This window comes from Pan paniscus, chromosome 5 (assembly GCF_029289425.2).
Source record: "Pan paniscus chromosome 5, NHGRI_mPanPan1-v2.0_pri, whole genome shotgun sequence".
In the NCBI taxonomy this organism is placed as follows: Eukaryota; Metazoa; Chordata; class Mammalia; order Primates; family Hominidae; genus Pan; species Pan paniscus.
Genome location: NC_073254.2, coordinates 137,015,714 through 137,032,133, shown reverse-complemented (window position 1 = coordinate 137,032,133; position 16,420 = coordinate 137,015,714).

The window sequence follows — 16,420 nt, the reverse complement described above, 5'->3', positions numbered from 1 at the left end:
TGAATAAGTCAAAGAGAAGTATTGAATAAAAGTCCTCCAGCCATTAACACACCAGAGATATAAATCTTCCTCTAACCTGTCAGTGTGACAATATTATAAAGAGCCCTGAAGAGGAAACTGAACATGATAGATTATTTCTTTTATTAATTTATTTTAGAAGTAAGATTTTAATGTAAAAACTATAAAATCTAAATAATTGTTTTAAGAAGATATAATTTAGTATTTGTATGACAATTCTAAACAACTTTATTCAACATGCTATTTCATCTTTTAAGCATATTCCTACACAAAATTTAAGCTGTTTATAGGAACCTTATCAAAGCTTTTTATATTGGAGTTACATGATTGGTTACCATAGCCATAAAGGTTTTCCAGGCCAAGGTAAATTGTTATATGCTTTCTGGTACATAACTTTGGAATGTTTGCTTAAATATTTGAGGAAATCCCTAAAGAAATATTCCTTAGAAAATGTTTGGTCCATTCTGTAACTGCTTCTATAACAAAGATATAATTCAGGCTAATTTGTTTCCATTACAAAATTTCAACTTTTAAAAAATTTACCTGGACTCTAAAAGCTTCCGATATATGTTCAGTGAATAGCAGAACATCTTTCTTGCAAGCACTTAACCATCTCAAACCATCAAGGGTGTGGCACATAACCAGTGATGAATGTTGGAGTGTTCAGAAGCTATGAATCACAGTCACCTGTGCAGCATGATATAAACATTGATTCTCAGGCTTTATCTACTGAGATTCTAATTAAGGATTCCACAAATTTTTATATTTAAACAGAACTATGTTTATATTTAATGTTTATATTTAAACATATCTAAAACAGAAATGTGTACAATAATAAAATCATAGTGCTGAAGGGAAATTCATTCAACTCTAATTCATCTCAAATTTCAAGTGGAAACACCAACTAAGCATCAGAGAGAGGCAAAACTCTTTCCCTTTTATAAATCCAATAGAAGTCTGTTAACCAATTTCTCTAACCATCGGTCACTTTAAGATTATTACCACCTTATTGTATACTATACATTACACCTTTGAAATGAAGACAGAATATTTTATATTAGAAGGTGAAAAATCTTTTTTTCAGGTATGTTCATTTTAGTCCACATTTGTGGAAATGGCAGGCTCTGGCCATTTTAGAGCAGGTGTTGCCTGATGAAATACACATTTGTAAACAGATTTTTGTCCTCTTTGTTACCGGTGGTTGTTATTGTCCAACAGAAACCTGTGAAAGCGTCTGCACTTTAGCTTGTTTACTGTGCATTCTTAATGCCTATGAATGCAAACAGGCAGATTAGGAAAATAGTCAACCGTTCCTTTTAGCAGAGTTTGTAAGTACCATGCAGATTGCACTTCAAATGCCTTCAGGTGTGGAAAGAACTGCAGCTCCTTTTGTGTAGTTGTGAGGACAATAATCAGTTTCAGACTAAAGAGGGACTAGCAAGACTTCCTCTTCTGATCAGACAGAGATAAGACTGAAACACTACCTGTCAGACTTTGCCCATGGTCCTTAGACAAAATGACAATCTTAATGGACTAAGGTAAGCTCATTTGCCTCGGAAGTGAAGGAAAACCCTTAACAATGAAACATTCCCAAAAACCAGGAAATTTAAGGCAAATATCAGAACACACAATTATTTATTGAATGAAAAGAAAATTGGTAGACAAGGGCAACGAACCTTCTGATACATAACAAAGATGAATGCTTTTTTTTTTTTTTTTTTCTATGCTTTAGGACACAGAGGGAGGGAGAAATCCAAGGTCTAGAGTTAGGCTTGAAGTGGGTATGTTGGAAAAGGAGTGTGAAGTATACACATACATTGTAACTGCTGACTTCCTTTATTAAAACCTGTCTACAGGCAACACTTGAAACTTACATGTGGGGAGAGACTTCTTGAAGCTGATGTCAGATGCCTAAAAAGGAAGTGCAAATGGCCATCATCCTGGGTTGCACTGGGGATGACTTGTTGAAGCACGATGTCACCAAAGAGCAGTTTCGCATCAATACCTTTCTTGGTCTCACACTGAAAAACCTACAGCGGAAATAGAATACTTCTGTTCTTTTACTGTGCACATGAAAGGAACAGAAAATAGGCAGGAGCTTTCTGACCCTTTAAAACAAGCTCCCAAGCACTTTACTCCTTTTGAAAACCCTGTGAAGTTTCCTCCTGACACACGAGTCCCAGTTGCATTGTATGCGGTGCATTAACGCAGCACTTGTTCTGCACTTCACCTGCTGCCTGGTTGAAATGTCCACCTTTGTGAGCCCTTTTTGTCAGGAGTCCTATTCTCCAGCTCAGCAATAGCATATAGGTTGGGCCATTGCAGCCAGCATTTCATGCAGATTGACAATCGATTGACAGGTAGCCTGGGTTTTCTTCCCTGCTTTTCCATAAATAGTTTTGTGTTTCAAACAAGTCACTTTTCCTCCCTGGGCCTCTTGATCTATAAATCAAGAGAGTTGGACTGGTTGACTCTTCAGGTGCATTCTACCTGTATAATTTTCAATATCTATTTGGCAAAATAGTATCAGTAGATAATATTTATATTTGAAATCCTCCATTTTTCTTTTTGACAGCCTTTTAATATACTTTCACAGATGAAAACAACTTTCCAAGTGTTATTTATTTCTTTTAAAAAGTCAAACAGACTTTGTTCATGTGTAATTTAATATTTAATTGTGTAAAATTTGGTTTTCTTATATTCCCAAGAATCTAGCAATGACTTAGTAGAGTATCATCCAACTCAAACTGGTGCTGATTTGCTTTCCAGGTGTATTTACACCGGCCAGAATACTGTGATAAAATAGGTAAGTGATAGTTTTGAATAGAGATTTAAAGTGCTTAAAGTGGTTTTTTGTCACCACACCAAGGGAGACTGTGGCTGAGCTGTTTTCAGAGAGCAAATCCTTCCTGTATCCCTGAGCTGTGTTCTCCATTGTTTAGTCTACTTTACTAAGATTTAGCCCAGGGAGGGGAGATCAGCATTTAAGCTGAATCACTAGACTTAGTGGCAGCTGAGTGGAGAGTTAGAATTTATTGAATACAGGTTTCAGCAGAGGTGACTGCTGTAACATTATGCGTTTAAAAGATCACATCACTTTGGTAGGCTATTACAATAAATTCTACGGAAATTTCTGGTTTCTTTTTTCCCTACTGCTGATTCCAAGGCCCCAGACCAATCTCCTTCAACTCCTGGCTTATTCTCCTGCTAGCTACCTCCATATTTCCATCTAAGCTCATAAGGCTGTAACTTGATTATTCAGCTTTGGAAACTCTGGTAAAGATTGCTGGTGCTTACCACATTAGTTCTTCTCTTCTTCCTGGGTACATGGGAAGACTCCTAGCCTCCTCAGAAGTTAGATTGGGATCAAGAAAGAGCCAGTCATGTGAGCAGAAAATGAGAGGACAGATAAATCTACCTTTTTAAAAAGATCTCTTTTTACTCAGATAAGTTTCTCTTGCTTGGCACCTTTTGTTCCAGGTGGTACCGGCTGCTGCTTGTTAGGCTGGTTGTTGTCATCCTAGGGTTTCCTTCATCACCATTCTAGGAATTTCCTTCACCCCTTTCCTGTGTCCAGTTCCCCGATTCCAGAGCCCCACATCGTCCTCCTGAGCCATTTCCTTATTGTGTCGGTTAACATGCTCCAGTAGCCTACTGAGAGAGGGTGTCCATTCTCTTTGCCCTTGTAGATTTAGATGCTTGTTTATGCTTTGCTCTCAATTTAATCAAGTTTCAGGAGAAAACAGAGATTAATATGTTTATTCAGTCTACTTTTTTTCAGCCAATAAGAAGTAGCCAGTGTTTTCTTTGCACTGTCAAACTCAACTTTGGATAAATTTCACTTCAGTATGGGGTAAATAAGGCATACTTAACTCCATTGGAAAATTACCATTTTATTTCATCATAAACTACTGTATGATTTATTTCAAAAGTATTTAGCAAAATTAATGAGACTTTTTTTGTTTTGTATCTCAACATCAAAACTATATTTATTACTTTCTGCTCCCAAACCTATTCCTTTTCTCATATTCCTATTGATATCAGTCATGCATACAATCAATCAGACCTTAAAACTTAGATGTGTTTGTCTCTTCCTTCTCTCCAAACCACAATGTTTGAAGTTGCAGATTCCTCTCTATTCTTTTTGCATTTGGTCCCACCTTTCTATTCTTATTACAACCCCCAAGCTTTGTTCAACCCATTGTTATAGCCCAGCCAACAGATCCCTAACACCAAAGGTAGGGTGATTTCAGCTGCAAGAACTGAATGATGGACTAAAAATGGCATTATCTTAATCAAGTTTTTCATCTTCCTAATCAAGAAATTCAGGGGTAGGCAGTTGCTGGATTGGTTAGCAGCTCAAGGATGTCTTCAAAGACCCACAGGCCCTTGCTTATCTTCTGCTCTGCTATTCTCAAGTGTGCCAGTAATATCTCCTTTGCAGTCACAAAATGGCTGCTGCAGTTCCAAGCATGAACTCCCTTCAGTCCCCTAATACTAATTGATTTATCCCTCCTCTATGTTCAGAGAACTAACTACATTATTTCTTCTGTTATACTTAATAACAGACACATCGACTTTGTAGTCTTGAATTTCTTAATGTTTGTGACTTGTAACTATATGTATCCTCAGAATGTCTTGTTTATAGGAATTATTCAATAAATATGCACTGAGTTAAATTAAATTAAATGGTTGAATTCAAAATACTTGAAAATACATTTAACTCCAGACATTCCACAACCTTCAAAGTGTCCTAATGAACTTATCTCTCACTAAAATGAGTTAATCTCATTCTCCATGTAGAGATTTTACTCTGTGAATGATGTATTGCTGTTTGTTTGGAATGCAATTTACATATTTAGAATTCCAAGAAGTCCAAACTGAATAGTATATAACAATTGGAGCAATTTAAAACAAACAACATTATAGACAAATCCACATTCATAACAAAATCAAGTGCTGAAGGAACACTTATAAAAGAGAAAAGGAATGAAAGAGCCATTAAACATTTCTTTAGTATAGGGACTCTTGTACCAGTGGCAAGATCTTAGGTTCTTTCTAGGCTACCTCTATTCACAATAGATCGTTTCTCATGAAAAATTAAGCCCCTTGCATACAGAAAGATTAGGTCTTTTGTTTGGTTCCAGATGTTTCCCACCACTGACTTTTGGCTTTCGTAAGTTAAAGGAAAAACTGCGGGCTGCTCCCCTGCAAACTTTTCATAAGACTTTCATAAGATTTGCCTGGTTTGTTATTACTGATTGTACTCATCAGAAGTAATTGCTTAATTTGCAACCTCCGTTTAATTATTAGTATATCTACTCTTTGAGAACACATACTTTTTTGTCTTTATTCCTAGCTATTGATCATTTATAATAACCATTTTCTGATTAAATATTATTTAATAGGAAGGATGCTTTCATTCAGTGTCAGAAGGTGTCGGTTCACCTAACTTCTTTTATTACATAAACTCTCAGTTTCTTCCTCTGTAAAATGGGACTAATAGGTGTGCTTGGAATAAGGTTATTGAGAAATTAATACATGTATGAAAATGATTTAGAATACTTCCTATAGATCACAAATGTTGGCTACTACTAGTAGCCAACTACTAGTAGTTGGATCTAGTAGCCAACAACTAGATCCAACAATTATGTTGGATCATAAATGTTGGCTACTACTAGTAGATTTTAAACTACAGCTAACACTATTTTTTGATTTACATGTCTAATTGCTTACAAAATTAAAGTCAAGCATCACTAAATTAATGGAAGACATTGACTATATTCTGTATATCTGTCCCATATGAAGTTTTAGCATGGTGTTATTAAAAACTTAAAAAATAAATAGTTTTTTCCAAAGTTTTCTCCTCCCCCAAATAATCAAGGTCCTTTTTTGGCTTTACATCTGGATGAAGCAAGTATACAATATAACCATATTTTAATGTTACTAATGGTTTTTCACTTTAAAAAATAAGTATTTTTTATGTATAATATCTATGTCGATTTATGTATGGGCTACCAATAATGTAGTTAATTCAGCTAACTTTGTTTAATCTATTAAATCTATTTTCAAAAGAACACTAAACTGAGTTGTTAAAATGTTAAATATATGTTTAGTTGGTGTTAGTAGTTTTCAATTAATTCATAGTAAGGCTATAACTATTGGAATTTTATAGTTTGAATTTTTTATAATAATTACAACATTAGGAATTAATGGATTTTTACATTGCAAGAATCTCAGGTTTTGACATTGCTATTTTAATTATATCACAAGTTCTCTGCATTTTGAGATTTTGCTCATTTTAATAGAAATTCTTATAACTGAAAAAAATTATTGATTTTGTCTCTTAAAAAGGAAGGTGTCAACTTCAAATAAAATGGAAATTTCAAGGATGAATTTTGTCCACTTAATGTAAAGAAGGGTTATTTAGTCTTGAACATTTAAAAAAACAGGATTTGTCTTTCTAAGCTATTCACATTCTTGAAAAATAGCCACTTTTTGAAACAGAAACTTCAGGATTGTTTAGTTTTCTGTGAAGCAGAGTGTTTGGTAAACAAATGCAGAGAATGGGAACATTTTTCAGCTTCCTGCAAAACCTTCAGATGCATGACTGTGCATTGTCTCTACAAAGAGAAAATAAAAATGAGAGCAACTACTTAGAAACCTGTCCACACACACACATTTGTTATAAACACAAAAGTTATGGAAGAGATTTCTTGCTACTATGAATCCTTATCATGCATTAGACTTTGAACTTATTATACAGAGTAGATTTTTTCTCAGCTGCTGATATACTAATGGAAAAAAGCTTAAAATTTATCTAACAGGGTTTAAAATTATGTCTGGGTATGCATCTCCCAATTTTCAACAAAACACTTGTAACTATACAGATAAAGATAACACATAATATCACCACAGAAAATTAAATGGATAATCAAACCCATTTCCAGAGGATGGGCAGAAATTTTAGTAACCATAAGGGAGAAGGCACAGAATTAGGAAAAACAGTTGGCAGTTCACTTATGCTTCACCCACCAAAAAGAGTCACCCGTAGATGAACACAGGAATGGAGACTTTTATGTCCCTCCCTGACTGTCAGGACCTGCAGTCTAATACTGCAGCCACCAGTCACATGTGACTATTGAGCACATTTTAAATGTGGCTACCAGAAAATTTAAAACTAGATATGTGGCTTGCATTTGTGGCTCACATTCTATATGGACAGTGCTGGTCTATAGCGTGGCTGAGAGAACCATATTCTATACTAACTGTAAAACTGGCCAGCTTGGTGGAGTTTCTGTTTGAAGTGGCTGGAATATTTTATTTCCTACTACATGGGTAAAAAAAAAAAGTATTTTATTTACTTTTATTTGCTCATGTAGTGAGTGACTTAGTCCAAGAAAACATGGCAGAAATTGGAGGTGGAGTAGGGGTGGTGATTAACTACAGGTTGTTACAGAAAGTTTGTATAAAAGGGTGGTATGGTTTGGCTGTGTTTCCACTCAAATCTCATCTGGAATTATAATTCCCATAATCCCCATGTATTGTGGGAGGAACATGGTAGGAGGTCATTGACTCATGGGGACAGTTAACCCCAATGCTGCTGCTCTCGTGATAGTGAGTGAGTTCTCAGGCTATCTGATGGCTTTATAAGGGCCTTTTCCCCTTTTGCCAAGGACTTCTCCTTTCTGCCACCATGTGAAAAAGAACGTGTTTGCTTTCCCTTCCGCCATGATTGTAAGTTCTCTAAGGCCTCCCCAGCCATGTGGAACTGTGAGTCAATTAAATCTCTTTCCTTTATAAATTACCCAGTCTTGGGTATGTCTTTATTATCAGCATGAGAACAAATACAATGGGTAACAAGGAAAGAGGCCTGGTGGCAGTGAATATGTTGAAAATGGCAGTTTTTAATGTACAGCATCATTGCAGCATGATAGAGAACAAGGTAGAGTGATGATAAGAGCTGTATGACATAAAACACTGCTATTCAATGGGAAGTGAAGTTGGAGCTATGGATTACATCTGCTTTCTAACTATACATCTGAGAAGTTAGGTTTATCAAATTCCACATACAGAGTAAGAACTAAGGGGGATTTCATGTGCTCTATTTATTGGCAAATCTAAGTCCAGATCGATTTCTCTGCATTCAAACATAATTAAAGACTGGAGAAAGGGCTGGGCACGCTGGCTTGTGCCGGTAATCCCAGCACTTTGGGAGGTCGAGGTGGGCAGATCACCTGATGTCGTGAGTTTGAGACCAGCCTGGCCAACAAGGTGAAACCCCGTCTCTACTAAAAAACAAAAATTAGCTGGGCATGGTGGTGTGCGCCTGTAATCCCAGCTATTGGGAGACTGAGGCAGGAGAATCCTTTGAATCCAGGAGGCAGAGGTTGCAGTGAGCCGAGATTGTGCCGTTGCACTCCAACCTGGGCAATAAGAGTGAAACTCCATCTCAAAAAAAAAAAAAAAAAAAAGACTGGGAAAAACAGAAAAGAAATAAACTACTTGGATCAATAGAAAAAAAAATACAGAACAATAGAATGGAAACATCATACTGAAGTTTTGGTGCAGGAGCATAATTGCAAAAAAAAACTACAGCGAGGTTTTAAGTTCACCTATATTAATAATTGTACTGGAGACCTTTAAGGGAAAAAAATAATTGTCTGAGGATTTTAAATTCTGAGCCAAAGACAAAGTAAAAAACAGCTAGGAAGTTTTTATATTGGCCCTAAATGAGACTGTTACTTCTTGTAGCCACAGCGTCTGACCCCGCAGTTGATGAATTATAAGGTTGGTTGATGTTACCGTCGTGTTAGGTCTCATGTAAAAATAAAGGCTTTGGTTGGGAAAAAATGAGACACCGAGATTTGAGATGGCCAAATTTTAAAGGATTTCAGTAAGTCAGAGCATCTCAGACCCCAGAATCCCTCTGAGTTTCCTATCCTAATAAAAGTAGCCTCTGTTTGAGAGGCTAGTCTTGCCTTGCTTAGGGCCTCTATTATGACTTCACTCAAGGTAGTTAGCCTGGAAGAGAATGCCAAGTTTTCACATGATCTAACTTTACTGCCCCTCTTTATCCTCAGTTAAATAGTGAGAGCTAAATAGCAGCATATTCCAAAGAGCTAATAACAACAAACAAACCTAGAAGGAAAAGGTTTACGTTATAAAAGGACTGAAACATTTTTTCTAACTTATATTGGATGAAGCCCAGGCAGCATGTATGAATGGCTTCTGGGAATTCTTGATGAGATAGGGTGGAACGTAAATACAGTTCCCAGGAATCTTGGATTTAGCGTTCAAGTTTCAGGGTCTAGAAATTATTTTAATTGCTTGTTCATCTGGTTAACCAAAAGTGAACTCAACAGTGGCTTAAGCTGAATCAACATGAGATACCAGACATTATTCGCCTGAATGTAAATAACAACTACAAATGTTTAGGTGTTTTAAGGACAAGGAAGAGGGGGTAGATTTATCATGTACAACTATGTCCTCCTCCAATCCTGTCCCCCAGTAGGGCTCAGGAGACACACTCTTCATCAAGACATGGACAGGTACATTAGATAAGGGGAATGCCAGTTGCCTAGAAAAGTGCTGTAGTGCTGCTCTCTGAGGCTAGAATGAAAGGAGATGCTGTCATTGAAATATGGTCCCTATTTTCGGTGGGAATGATGAGATCAATGATATTGATCCTTAACCTCAAGCATCAGGTAGATGTGGTTACTGTAATACACAGCAGGCCTCTTGTGGTGGCTGACTGATTATTAGAACTGAAATAGATGGATAGCCTTCCGAGGTCTTAGTCTGTGTAACCAAAAGAAATCTAGGGCTGATGCATAAAAGCCAGACTTGAGTTATTATGACTTGAATTATGGCTTCAGACCTGTGTCAATTGACAGACTCAGAGACTTCAGTAAATCTTCCACCTAGTCATCCATAAAGGGATCTGCAACTGCTTCCAGGATCAGAATATACAGAGGGTTAGGGTTAGGATTAGTTAAGGATATATATTTTTGGAGGATTATGGAACACTGGTTTGGAGCTATTTGCTGTGAGTTCAAAATGCTGCTTGTAATATACCCTTCACAGTGGAGGCTTATGGAATTCAGACAGTAAGTGAAGTTTTGGCCCAAGTTTATCTTATAGTAAGTGAGTCCATGAAGCTATTCTATTTTTGTTTTATCTGTTCCTTTATGTATAAAATATACTTTTTTCAACATCTGATAAAATTCCTGTCTATTTCTCTGACATATGGATTAGCATGTCAGTACATGAGAGAAAGTATGAAGTAGAAGTCCCTTAGGTTCCCATTAGTTAACAAAATAGCAAACCAAAAGCAATACTTAATCTTGAGGACATCAGGTGACAGTACCTTGTCAAATATTTGGTGGAACTTAGAGAAGAGCTGTGTTATCACATGTTTAATCAGGCTGTGAATTCAGTTGTAGCTGCTGTTGCATTGAAGACTCCAGTACATGATAAATAGCTATTAATATGGTGACTGTATCTTTCCCATACCAATAAGCCTAAAATAATTCTAATTATAATCCCAAAATAATACTATGAATTTTAACTCATTTAACTTTTAGGCAGGGATATCCTTATACTTTCATCATATTGCTTCAGGGCTATGTCAGTTCTCTGGCTCTATTAGTTAAGACTGAGGGACTTTGATAATCCAGCCATCCCAGAAGACATCATGGTGAAAGAACCTGATGAACAAGAAAGGGCAACTTTGACCCTTTCTGCTCAAAATACCGGCCTTAGACCAGCAGCAACAACAGCAGCATCACCTGGAAATGTTTAAGAAATGTGGGATTGTAGAATCCCAACGGCTACTGAATCAGTCTTAATTTTAGCAAGATCTCAACTGATCTGTATGCACATCAAAGTTTTGGAAACACAACCCTACGTCGGGCACGGTGGCTCATGCCTGTAATCCCAACACTTTGAGGCTGGGAGTTTGAGACTAGCCTGGGCAACATAGTGAAACCCTGTCTCTACAAAAAAAGACAAAATTAAAACTTAGCCAGTCATGGTGGCACATGTCTGTTGTCCCAGCTACTTGTTAAGGCTGCAGCAGGAGAATGGCTTGAGCCAAGGAGTTTGAGGCTGCAATGAGCTCTGATCATGCCACTGCCCTCCAGCCTGGGAGTCAGAGTGGGACTCTTTCTAAAAATAAATAAATAAATAACCTCCCCCCACCCCAACACACACAAGCCTAGGTACTTTGGAAGATGACTGTATATCTGGGTATTCACTTTTCTGGAAGGAAAATTGGACTAAAGTACAAATCTGTACAAATTAATGAGCAATAGCTAATGATTTAGATGCATTATAAGGAAGATTTATGGCAACAGCAGGATCTGCAGATTGGTGACAAGGCTGTCTAGTGAGAAGTTTCATGGATGAACCTCTTTGGATGGATCTAGGACATGTGATATTTGTCTCCCTTGTGGAATTCCCATTGCAGAAGAACTCTCAATAATCAGATGAAAGATCAATGTACTTGCCCAAGTTTACACAGTTCCAGCATTAGGGAAATGTAATTCAAGCCCAGCCAGTTTGGCTCTGGAGTCAACAGTAGGCGTGCTAATGCAGTGTCCTCACAACCTACCTATAAGAAATTTAGTAGAGAAGTCTACTACTCATGATGCAGATTCCTCAGTAAAGAACATGGTGGGGAGGAGCTGTCTCTAAGAGAGGGTAAGGGGACAGTCCCTCTAGCTATGCATAAGTTGAAGACTGGGAGTGGGGCTGAAAACATGGTTAGAAGACAAAATTTAGATACATAACTGGAGAATGTTTGGCCAAACCACAATTCGCATGTGCTGCCCTACCACCAAATGCAGTTTTTAAACTCTAGATGATATAATTCTTAAACATCAGAGACAGATGAGGGTCTAGCTGGAGAAGTCAAGCTCATATCTGTGGGAGTCAGTGCTGGGCAAAAAGGAACTTGAATTCCCAATTAGCTTTTTGCAGCCCTCCTAGTGCTGGGTTCTACTGTACTGTTTCGGGAGTTTGGTTAAATAATTCATTGCTGTTTTAACATTTTGGAGTCTAGCCCTAGGATGCATTAAAGATTTAACTATAAAACTCCCACAAAACTAGAAGAGTATACTGGAAAATACTTAAGGGATTTCAGAATTGACAAGAAATTTAAAATCATAAAAGCGATGCAACAAGTAGTAAGACATTTGACAGCATACATCTCATATTTCTGAGCATAAAAATTAAACTTCAAAAGAAAATGAAAACTTTGTTTTAAAAAGAAGTGTTAATCATAACTGTAACAGTCAAAATGTGCTTAAGAATAATAATCTCATATAATCAATAAGAAAACCATGATTCTTTATAGGAAAACAAAGGGGCTAAATCGACAATGAAATGGTTCACCACAGAGGACCAAAAAATGCATTTGAAAATAATCCCATTCATAACAAAGAAACATGATTAAAACATTGACATTTTATTTTTAATTTATTAATCCAAGATAAAAAATAATTTTCAATGCTGGTCAGGTTGTGGTAAAACAGGCACTCTTATTTGTGGTTGGCAGAATTGTAAATTGATTCAACTTTTCTAGAAAGTAGCTTGCCAATGTGCCTCAAAGGTCTAAACCTAGTTATTTGACCTAGTTATTGCATTTCTAGGAGTCTGTTTTAGTCAGGGTTCTCCAGAGACACAACCAATAAGATAGAGAGATAGATAGATAGATAGACAGATAGATAGATAAATGTAGTATAAAACAAAAAGTGTCTGAGACAGGTCTCAATCAATTTAGAAGTTCATTTTGCCAAAGTTTAAGGACATGCCTGGATAAAGGAACACAGAAATCACAGAAACAATCTGTGGTGTTTGCCTTTCTCCAGTGATAATTTTGAGGGCTTCATTATTTAAAAGGAGAAAAGAAGGCTGGAGGGGAAAGAGAGAAGTAGGTGATGGTCATATTACTGAATCCACATGTTACAAGAGAAAAGGAGCAAGTACGGAAAGAGTCAATTATGTATTCATCTCGTGGTCAGTAAACCAGCACTTCACATAAGATAAGGTGAAGATAGAATAGTACCTGTGGAGGTATCTGGCCTTTTATCTGCAGCTTTTATCTGTAGCTTAGGAACAAGAGAATTCCCGATTAGCAGTTTCTTGCATGACTCAGCTTTCGGCTTAATTTTTTTTCTTTTAGCATAGTGAATCGGGGTCCCTAGATTTTATTTTCCTTTCACGAGAGAGAGAGAGAGAGAGACAGAGAGACAGAGAGACAGAGACAGAGAGAGACAGAGAGAGAGAGAGGAGAAACTATTTATTAGGGAAATTGGCTCATTTGATTATGGAGCCTGAGAAGTCCCGTGATAAGCTGTCTGCAAGCTGGAGAACCAGGGAAGCCAGTGCATGGCTTACTCCAAGTCCAAAGGCCTCAGAACCAGGGAAGCCATTGGTATAACTGTCAGTCTGAGGCCCAAGGTCTGAGAGCCCCTGGGGGCCACTAATGTGAGTCCCAGAGTGTAAAACCCAAAGAAGAACCTGGAGTTCTGATATCAAAAGACAGGAGAAGAAGAGTGTCCCGACTCTAGAGAGCGAGAATTCTCCCTTCCTCCACCTTTTTGTTCCATCCAGGACCCCAGCTGACTGGATGGTGCCCACCCACGCTGTGGGCAAATCTTCCCCAGCTCAGTCCACTGACTCACATACCAATCTCCTCCAGAAATCTCCTCCAGAAATGCCTTCAGAGACACACCTGCCACAGCCTTAATGTTCTAATCAAATGCCAAACCACCTGGTTTCCCCTTTCAGCAGAGGGGGATGGGCTCAGTGCCTACTGAAGCATTGAGGATACTTAATGCAAGAATTGACAATTAGTGCTACTTTACCAACTCTCTGGGTATCCCTTAATTCAGTCAAGTTGACACCTAAAATTAACCATCACTCTGTCCCAAGAACATAATCACAAATATGGACAACTATTTGTGTATAAGGTAATATGCTACAGAATTTTTACTGGGAAAATTATAAACAAATAGTAAACCATAGGAAAATGTTTAGTAAATTATAGTTTGGCCATATGATGAAAAAAATATGAGGCCATTTCAAAACTTACATTTTTAAATAACATCAGCATAGTTTGAATACCCTCATAAAACAAAAAACAGTAAGTAATCTGTACATACACAATTTTGATTATGTAATGTATATATTTATATATAAAAATTGCATGGAACTACATTTAAAAGTTAGCCTTGTTTTATATCTGGCTGGTGGGGTGCTGTGGATAATTTAATTTTTCTTCTTTAAATTTCTCATATTTTTAAATATAATAAACACATTGCTATTATTACCAGTAAATAATATGAAATTTTAAATTATATGCATTGTTATGATGTTGTCTATTCTTACCTTTCCAATATTTTAAAGAAGTGTGGCAAATAACTATGTAATGAATAAATATGAAAAAATGCTTTGTACTGCCTCTAGAGAGATTATTTGTGATTTATCTGTTTTTGAAACTTTTTTATGTAGTCAACTATTTTGGCCTATCCAATCTTTTCATTATTTGGCATTTATTTAAAATATATGTAGCAGCTTCTTTCCCAAAATAATTTAAAGCAGTTTATAATACAGAACATGTGCAATATATTATAAAAAGTAAATTAAAAATCGGGGCTAAGAAAAAAGGAAGATGTAAATAAACTATTGATATGCATTGCCATAATTTTATGGGATTGAGCATTAGACTTGACTCATATGTCTGTGGCTAGTACAAAAGAAAAAACATTGAAAGTGTCACAGGTATTTTCCTATCAGGAAGGAAATAATATGCTTGGGGAAAGGGCTAGGAGTGGGTTGGGAAAGGTTATTAAAATGGGTTATTAAAATGTTAGGGGGATGGGACATGCGTAGTTTGAACTCCTCCTTCCAAAGGTAATTATAGTTGAAACATCTCAACATTCTTTCATGATTAATGTCTTACTTCTAGAAAAAGGATTTGGGAGACAACTCTCCATGGGTCTCTCATGTTTCTGCATGTCCTCCAAACGAGACTCTCCTTACCTTTATCTTCACAAGGATGTTCGTATAGCAGACAGCCTTAGACAATAGAGTGTCTTCCACTGAAGCAGCAAGCCGGTTTGCTTCCTGTCCAGCACGTTAAAGATAATTTCCTTCTCTGGAGCAAAGGTCACACAGGTTTGCTTACTGCCTATTATAAAAGATCAGAGTTCTCTAAACTTAAGCTTCTTCAGCTGTGATTCTCTGTATGTGCAGCATCCACTTGGGCCTGTTTTGTTACCCCTGTGGGACTTGAGAGGCAAGAAGAATGGCGACGAACGTGATACTCCTGCTGTTTGCAGTGCCTTGAGGAATAAAGTTCTGAGTACTGCCCCAGGGCTCATGTCTTCTGCCAGCATCGATGAGGCTGTGGCAGGCCAACTCATTAGCCTGAATATAGAGTAACAGTGCAGACTTTCCACAGTTTTTGACAATAGTTTGGAGAAGGAGGCTATTCTTGAAGCCCAAATGTCTTACAGGGACTGCTTAGACAAAGCTGTATCTTTGGATAAATGTATCAACAGACCGAAGTGAAAGTAAGAGATAGGAGAAAAATCATTGATAGCTAGTGATAGCTAAAAATGGATTTATTTTAAGGAATAGCATGTTTATATAAATTTATCAAATAGATTAGCAAGACAGGTAATAATAAACCCTACTAATTCCCAAGAAAATTTACTATTAGATAGTGAATTTACTACCAGAGAGTTAATTGCTAAAGCAATGACACAACAGTATAATTATTTTTAAATATCTTATTTGTGCCAAAGAAATCAGGTTAAAAACATGTCTTCTTTTTGTATAACATTTGAACACAATGCCACCAATGCAAGGCATGGTTAAGTCTTCACACTTCAAAGAAATGACGTTTCAGCAACACTTAGGGAAAGTAAGCTAAAATCTGCGGGGCATTCCAGTTGCCAAGGACACTTGTAATCATTTCCCTAATTGTCCTTGACAATCTTATCATTAAAGATGTGGGACATTAATTAATGATGGAACACCTATTCCCGGGAAAACAGGCCTTGGAGGCACAATAGAGAGCTTATTCTCCGTACATTCTTTGTGAACGCTGTTTCTACATTGTGGGTCATCCATGTTGCAAGTGTTGCCTGGATGGCATGTAAATATTTGGAGCACTCGATTGTATGAGAATTGCATTGAATAAAATCAATGCTGATAATGCTGAAAATATGTTCAAAACCAATGTTCCCTAAAGAACCTTTTATGCCTAGATTAGTATCAGTGTTTAATTGACAGCCTCTTCACTTGGTTAATTACTTGGTCTATTGTGGCAGGGAGAGGGAGAAAAGGACAAAAGCATTTGTGTTATGAATAGTTGACAATAAGGGAATCA